The following is a 7,539-nucleotide window of genomic DNA, read 5'->3' as shown; positions in this document are numbered from 1 at the left end:
CGGATTATAAACGGACAAGCTCACGCAACCAGGGCCAGGATTCCGCCAGGGTTAGCGGGCAACATAGAAAAATTCCGCCCGCTCCCTGAGCCAATCAGATTGCAGGTTTTGAAGAATTCCGCCCGCTCATTGAAAAAGAAAAATAAAGTGGACTATTTGCCCCAAAAACAGCCAGATCGCTCTGCCAAACACTACTTTCATCTATATTTCGGGGCAGTTGTCAATACCACACTTCCTCAGAAGATTGTTACACTCTCTTTCGAGACGATCAAAAATATCTTTTGAGCAATTAACAATCGGGTCGTTTGATTCGAAAGCAACAAGAGAGCGTCCAGCAATATCTGTAGCATCCTTCAAAAACCAGCACAAATCTTTAATCAGTCACTCACGCCGAAGTCTGTAAGTTCATCATGCAATTTATCCTGATTACTCAGCATGCACCGTTTTGCCGAAAGGATTTATTCTTCCAAAGTATCAGTTTCAGATTTGAATTATTCCTTTTGATGTTTTCACGAAAGCAGTTAGTTAAATACCAATGAAGTCATGTCCTTTAGCGTTGTACGTGGTTCAGCAAACAGTGCACAATCCAACTGGTCTACGCCAATCGTAATATATAGATTCAGTCAAGCCTAAAAGCGGAGCTCCCTGGTTATTTATTCTTACTGCCTGTAGGGCTGGTGAAATTAAAAGGTTTCGAATTGTCCGCGTTTTGATGTTTCCGGTTGCTGCTTTAATAATAAAATCAATTTCTTTGCTTTCTTCTTTAGAAAAATTCATTGCCTAACTAGTGAATTCCATGGTACATTTTACGCTAAAAACCAATGTCGCATGAATCATGAAGGAATGAGTACGATATCGGTTTTTCCAGTAAAATTTACTTTGGAATGAACCAGTTTAGCAATGAATTTTTTCTTAAATTTATATTCCTCCGATGCTTCGAAAAAACAGCTGACCTCGGTAAGCTCTAAGCTTGAGCCCGCGATATGGCCACGTGACACTGATCAGCGGATACCTTGTTTTGACAGGTGTCAATTGATCAAGACTCAAAGAGGTATGCTGTAAACTAGCATGATACTGGTCACATTGGCATACATAGAGGGGTAGACGGACGTACGTACGTACGCACGGACGGTCGATGACGCCATGGCTATAAAACCAAAATTTTTCGCATCGGTGGGTTACCATATTTTATTTCATAGGTACTGACTCTATCCACGATTTTTATTCACTCTTTGTTTCGAATCAGAAAACTCACTCGTTCGCTGCGCTCACTCGTTCGTTTTCTGATACTACTCAACTCGTGAACAAATATCGTACGCGCGCATTTTCCATGAAGTAATCTCTATTTCTTAGCTATGGTGCTCCGCGCGCGCACGCCGAAAGCGGAGCTCCGCTATAATTTATTCAAGATTATATTATTCGATCAAAAAATTAAAACTTAAAATAGCCCACTTTCGATACATTATGATTCAGTCCTAAACAAAAGGCATCATCTCGAGGCTCTGGGGAATAAATACAAGGATTTGTATGAGTTTATTCCCCAGAGCCTTTTGTTTAGGACTGAATTTTAATATATCGAAAGTGGGCTATTGAGAGCTATGATATAAGCGATCGATACCTAGACACAATACAGAGACTAGTGTCTAGTACATCAAGGAACACTCAGTTCTTTGTCGATATCCATTCAGACTGTTTTAAGTAAGTTATACAGAAAAATTGGTCAACCCAGTTTAGCAAAGGAACAGCAAAACGGCTCCAAAAATCAGGTCAGCAAATCAAGGGACGTGAAACAGTTCAGCGAGACAGAAGTGTGTTCTCTCAAAAATTACTACGAGTCTGTTTGAAGTATTGTATAATCAAACGTCAATCAAATCAAAGGAAATGTCAAATCAACGGAAATTATTCATTGTTCATTAAATAAGCAGCAAGCTGCTCGACAAGTGTTGTTCGAAAAAGCCCCGGCATAGCTTGACGGACGAAAATACTCTTCAAGAAGTTGTGGACCAAAAGGATTTCTCATTCTACGTTAAAATTAAAGGGTCAGTGACACGTTTTATGAAATTCCAGAGTATTTTTGGAGGTAGCCTCCATTTAGCCACAAAACATTGCAAACGTGTAGATTTTTTCAGACTTGAAAACATACACATGCGGAAAAAGGCAGTTTTTTCACATGTAACTCCCACACAATGTGTGAAACTCGCTTTTGATTCTTACATAGCTAAACCCATATGTATGTAGATGCTGCAGGTAAAATCCGTTCTCAGGTTGAATCCGTTTTTACCTAGGTTAAATTGGTGATCCTCATTTTTCCTATGTTGAATACGCGGTCAGATGAAATAAACACCATTTTTTGCAGCCTCTATTTTATGCCTAGAGAAAAATTAAGATAAGGTGAGGATTACTTTTGGTTATTGTACGTGGATATCAATTGACTTAGAAAATAAATAATACGGAAAATAACTGTTTTGGGTTGAACGTATTCGTCGTTGTAATGTACTGGTGAAGTCACAGGATTATAGATCTGGAGGATCCAAGTTCGATTATCGTCGGGTAAGTCCATATTACAGTTCTTCGTTTCCTTACTATGTTGTAATATTGACACTGAATGGATAAGTATATGAATACAGGAGCCGCCGGATAAGGTGTGTTGAGATACGTAGGACAGAGCTTGAGGAAAGATATAGGTGTTTTCAGTCCTTTTTTTTGGGGGGGGGGGGGGGGTGAGGAGGGTGGGAAGGGGGGTGGTGGGTTACCATATTTTATTTCATAGGTACTGACTCTATCCACGACTTTTATTCACTCGTTGTTTCGTATCAGAAGACTCACTCGTTCGCTGCGCTCACTCGTTCGTTTTCTGATACTACTCAACTCGTGAACAAAAATCGTACGCGCGCATTTTCCATGAAGTAATCTCTATTTCTTAGATATGGTGCTCCGCTCGCGTACGCCTTCGGCGCGCGCGGACCTCCGCTATAATTTATTCAAGGTTATTTTATTCGATCAAAAAATAAAAGCATATAATAGCCCACTTTCGATACATTATGATTCAGTCCTAAACAAAAGGCATCATCTCGAGGCTCTGGGGAATAAATACATGATTTGTAGGAGTTTATTCCCCAGAGCCTCGAGATGATGCCTTTTGTTTAGGACTGAATTTTAATATATCGAAAGTGGGCTATTGAGAGCTATGATATAAGCGATCGATACCTAAACACAATACAGAAAATAGCGTCTAAAATACATCAAGGGACACTCACTTCTTTCTCGATGTCCACTCAGACTGTTTTAAGTTAGTTATACAGAAAAATTGCGGGTCAAACCAGGTTAGCAAAGGAACAGCAAAACGGCTCCAAAAATCAGGTCAGCAAATCAAGAGACGTGAAACAGTTCAGCGAGACAGAAGTGTGTTGTCTCAAAAATTACTACGAGTCTGTTTGAAGTGTTATATAATCAAACGTCAATCAAATCAAAGGAAATGTCAAATCAAAGGAAATTATTCATTGTTCATTAAATAAGCAGCAAGCTGCTCGACAAATGTTGTTCGAAGAAGCGCCGGCATAGCTTGACGGACGAAAATACTCTTCAAGAAGTTGTGGACCAAAAGGATTTCTCATTCTACGTTAAAATTAAAGGGTCAGTGACACGTTTTATGAAATTCCAGAGTATTTTTGTAGGTAACCTCCATTTAGCCACAAAACATTGCAAACGTGTAGATTTTTTCAGACTTGAAAACATACACATGCGGAAAAAGGCAGTTTTTTCACATGTAACTCCCACACAAAGTGTAAAACTCGCTTTTGATTCTTACATTGCTAAACCCATATGTATGTAGATGCTGCAGGTAAAATCCGTTCTCAGGTTGAATCCGTTTTTACCTAGGTTAAATTGGTGATCCTCATTTTTCCTATGTTGAATACGCGGTCAGATGAATTAAACACCATTTTTTGCAGCCACTATTTAAGCCTAGAGAAAAATTGAACATGTTCGTCGTTGTAATGTACTGGTGAAGTCACAGGATTATACATCTGGAGGATCCGAGTTCGATTATCGTCGGGTAAGTCCATATTACAGTTCTTCGTTTCCTTACTATGTTGTAATATTGACACTGAATGGATGAGTATATGAATACAGGAGCCGCCGGATAAGAGGGTGTGTTGAGATACGTAAGACAGAGCCTGAGGGAAGATATAGGTGTTTTCAGCCTTTTTTGGGAGGGAGGGGAGGGGTGGGAAGGGGGGTGGTGCAACCTACAATAGGTAAAATACACTCACCAATTTAACCCACAGTAGGTAAAAACGTATTCAACCTGAGACCGGATTTGACCGACAACATAGCCACTACGTTAAAATTGACGGAAACGGCCTCCTTTTATTTTACCCTTTCTATCGAGAAAACATAGCTTCATTTCTTTTACATTCCTTCATTAAAATAAAATAAAATAAAAAGAACATGTATTTATGCAATTTAGTACTTGAAATAATAATAAACCTTGGGAACAGTTGCTTTCAAGTTTATTGAAAGCGTTTAGAGAGCGTGAGAGAGTTGTACTATTAATAGTTGACAATACACCTGCCACCGCTATTAAATATAGTTTTATGCAATATTCAATGACGAGGGCCCAGGTAGAGGAATGGCCGTTTACAAACGGGGAAGCTTTAGGGAGAACAAATTAGTACTGAATATCTAAACTTTGGGCGTTGCATAGTTTAGTGTTGTTGAAAAGGTAAAGAGTAGAGGGTTCGATCATGGCAGACATCGTGGTGTACCACCTGTCGCCGAAGACGAATTCATTTAGGGTCATTTTGGGATAATGTCAAAATTCTTTTCAATAACCCAAACACTGAGTTACTTTAGCAATGACGAAAAGCCAAAGATAAAGATAAGGAAAATAAGTTTAACACAACGTTTCGATGTCTCCATGACATCGTCAAGTGACTAAAAAAATTAGTGACTTATTTACACGCGTAAAGGGTCAACGAATTTCGTTAATTAAACAGTCTAAGTTTCATTTGCATTTTTTGAGGACGGACAGCTACTGTTGAGGTCGCCTATAGTTTAATTAACGAGAGGCGCGTATGAACACACAATGGGATTATATCCACGCAAAACTATTTACTTGAATTTCATGTTAAGTGCAGCACTGCATATGTTACTTTAATTAAACCTGTCACCTTTCCAAGGGCGTAGCCAGGGGGGTTCCTGGGGTGCCCGTGACCCCCCTTTGTAAGCCGTTTTTTTTACTCAAACAACCTACAATATCCAGGTTGCGAAAACGCGAGTACACCCTGTTTGACAGAATGTGACCCCCCCCCCCCCCCCTTTGAAAAGTCCTGGCTACGCCCATGCTTTCACTCGTATAAACTAGTCACTCTAAGGTTAGGCTTTAGTCACCTGAAAATGATGTCAAGGAGACGTCGAAACATTGTGTTAAATTTATTTTGCTTACATCTTTATTCTTAAATGTTCAACTAAATGATGGCCTGATAAATTCAGGCTCGAGCTGCTATACGGTCTTAAAATCTTAACGCAACATAGGTCTTTCCTACGGAGCCCGGTAAGTGCCATGGTTATCATTCTTTTTTTTTTTTGCCAACATTTGTCGCAACTTTTTTGTCGACTTTTTTTTGCCGACTTTTGTGACAACTTTTTTGCCGACTTTTCTGTCGACTTTTTCGGCAACATTTTTATGTCGACTTTTTTGTCGACTTTCGTGTCGAGTTTTTTGTCGACTTTTGTGTCGAGTTTTTTGTCGAGTGTTTTGTCGACTTTTGTGTCGAGTTTTTTGTCGACTTTTGTGTCGAGTTTTTTGTCGAGTTTTTTGTCGACTTTTGTGTCGAGTTTTGGATTAATTTCTGATTAAAATAAAAGAGCGTCGAAATCGTTCATAAAACAAATTATGTCAACTTTTTTGACATACATGCATTCGCGGCGTTGGCCTCTCAGTTAGATACTGGCCAACATGGCCGCGTTTGTGCTTGTTATTAGGGAGTTTAAGATCTACGACGCGACGGCAGCGAAAACGTCACAAATTATGCATATTTAATGAGCAAAAACAATAGCTTTGCACGCTCTGCGCGTGCATTTTTCATTTTTGTGCATTTCTTTCACGTTTTCTGCAAATCTACGACGTGAAATTACCAATTCTAAAGTTTTTCAGAGAACGTGAACACAGGACTGCGAATTTGAATTTTCTGTCGTAGCTTCAACACCGCACCTAATTCAGTTCCTGGAAAGTTACACTAGTTTTTAGAAGTTAGATAAGCCGACATAATGAAGAAAAAGATGAATTAACGTTGGAATTTTAAATGACGCTTTCGTTACCGTCGCGTCGCAGATCTTAAACTCCCTATTCTCTTTACAGTTGCTTTGACAACGTCCACATGTGCAGGTGTTCGGCTCCAAACTATATTCCCACATTGCAAGATTACTCTGGCCGACGAAATAACATCATTCAAAACTATTTTCATCTTGGCCTGGAGTACTCAGAGATTTTGTTGTTTCTTGGATTATTTCATGGCATCACTCTACGCCTTAGACAGTTAAAAAGGCTTTTGAAAGCCGAAGGACTTGGAAGAAGAAGAAACTACGGAGCCCGGTAAGTGCCATGGTCATCATTTTTTTTTTTATAGCGTTCCGTCGAGTTTTTTGTCGAGTTTCTTGTCCACTTTTTCTTTCGACTTTTCGACTTTGTTTTGGCCGACTTTTTTGTCAACTTTCTTGAAAACATTTTTTTGTAGAGTTTTGTGTCGACTTTTTTGTCGACTTTTATATCAAGTTTTTTTGATGAGTTTTGCGGGCTCATGATTATCTAAGTCACTAGGGTTTCTTTTTCTTCCAAGTCCTTTGGCTTTCAACAGCCTTTTAAACTGTCTATGGCTTAGAGTGATGCCATGAAATAATCCAAGAAACAACAAAATCTCTGAGTACTCCAGGCTAAGATGAAAATAGTTTTCAATGATATCATTACGTCTGCCAGAGTAATCTTGCAATGTGGGAATATAGTTTGGAAGCCGAACACCTGCACATGTGGACGTTCTCAAAGCAACTGTAAAGAGAATAACAAGCACAAACGCGGCCATGTTGGCCAGTATCTAACTGAGAGGCCAACACCGCGAATGCATGTATGTCAAAAAAGTTGACATAATTTGTTTTATGAACGATTTCAACGCTCTTTTATTTTAATCAGAAATTAATCCAAAACTCGACACAAAAGTCGACAAAAAACTCGACACAAAAGTCGACAAAAAACTCGACAAAAAACTCGACACAAAACTCGACAAAAAAGTTGACATAAAAATGTTGCCGAAAAAGTCGACAGAAAAGTCGGCAAAAAAGTTGTCACAAAAGTCGGCAAAAAAAAAATCGACAAAAAAGTTGCGACAAATGTTGGCAAAAAAAAAAGAATGATAACACTTACCGGGCTCCGTAAGAAACCCTAGTGACTTAGATAATCATGAGCCCGCGGGCAAAACTCATCAAAAAAACTTGATATAAAACTCGACAAAAAAGTCGACACAAAAGTCGGCAAAAATCTCGACA

General features: G+C 39.1%; 1 protein-coding gene across 7 annotated transcripts in view; it reads left to right on the top strand.

Annotated features, from left to right (window-relative positions):
* Positions 1–1,982: 1,982 nt before the first annotated feature.
* The window catches only part of LOC138059157 (uncharacterized), a 14,586-nt gene continuing 9,029 nt past the window's right edge, over positions 1,983–7,539 (top strand). Inside the window, exons 1-4 of one of the 7 annotated variants that reach the window (XM_068904691.1) lie at positions 1,984–2,039; positions 3,520–3,633; positions 3,951–4,054; positions 6,362–6,595. The gene's annotated coding sequence lies outside the window, so the exon portion shown is untranslated. Of the gene's footprint in view, positions 2,040–3,519; positions 3,634–3,950; positions 4,055–5,419; positions 5,555–6,361; positions 6,596–7,539 lie in introns of those variants that run through there. The other 6 variants (XM_068904694.1, XM_068904692.1, XM_068904690.1 and 3 more) reach the window with 6 other exon arrangements.

This window comes from Montipora capricornis, chromosome 8 (assembly GCF_036669925.1).
Source record: "Montipora capricornis isolate CH-2021 chromosome 8, ASM3666992v2, whole genome shotgun sequence".
Taxonomy (NCBI): domain Eukaryota; kingdom Metazoa; phylum Cnidaria; class Anthozoa; order Scleractinia; family Acroporidae; genus Montipora; species Montipora capricornis.
This window is presented reverse-complemented; position numbering and strand designations above follow the sequence as displayed.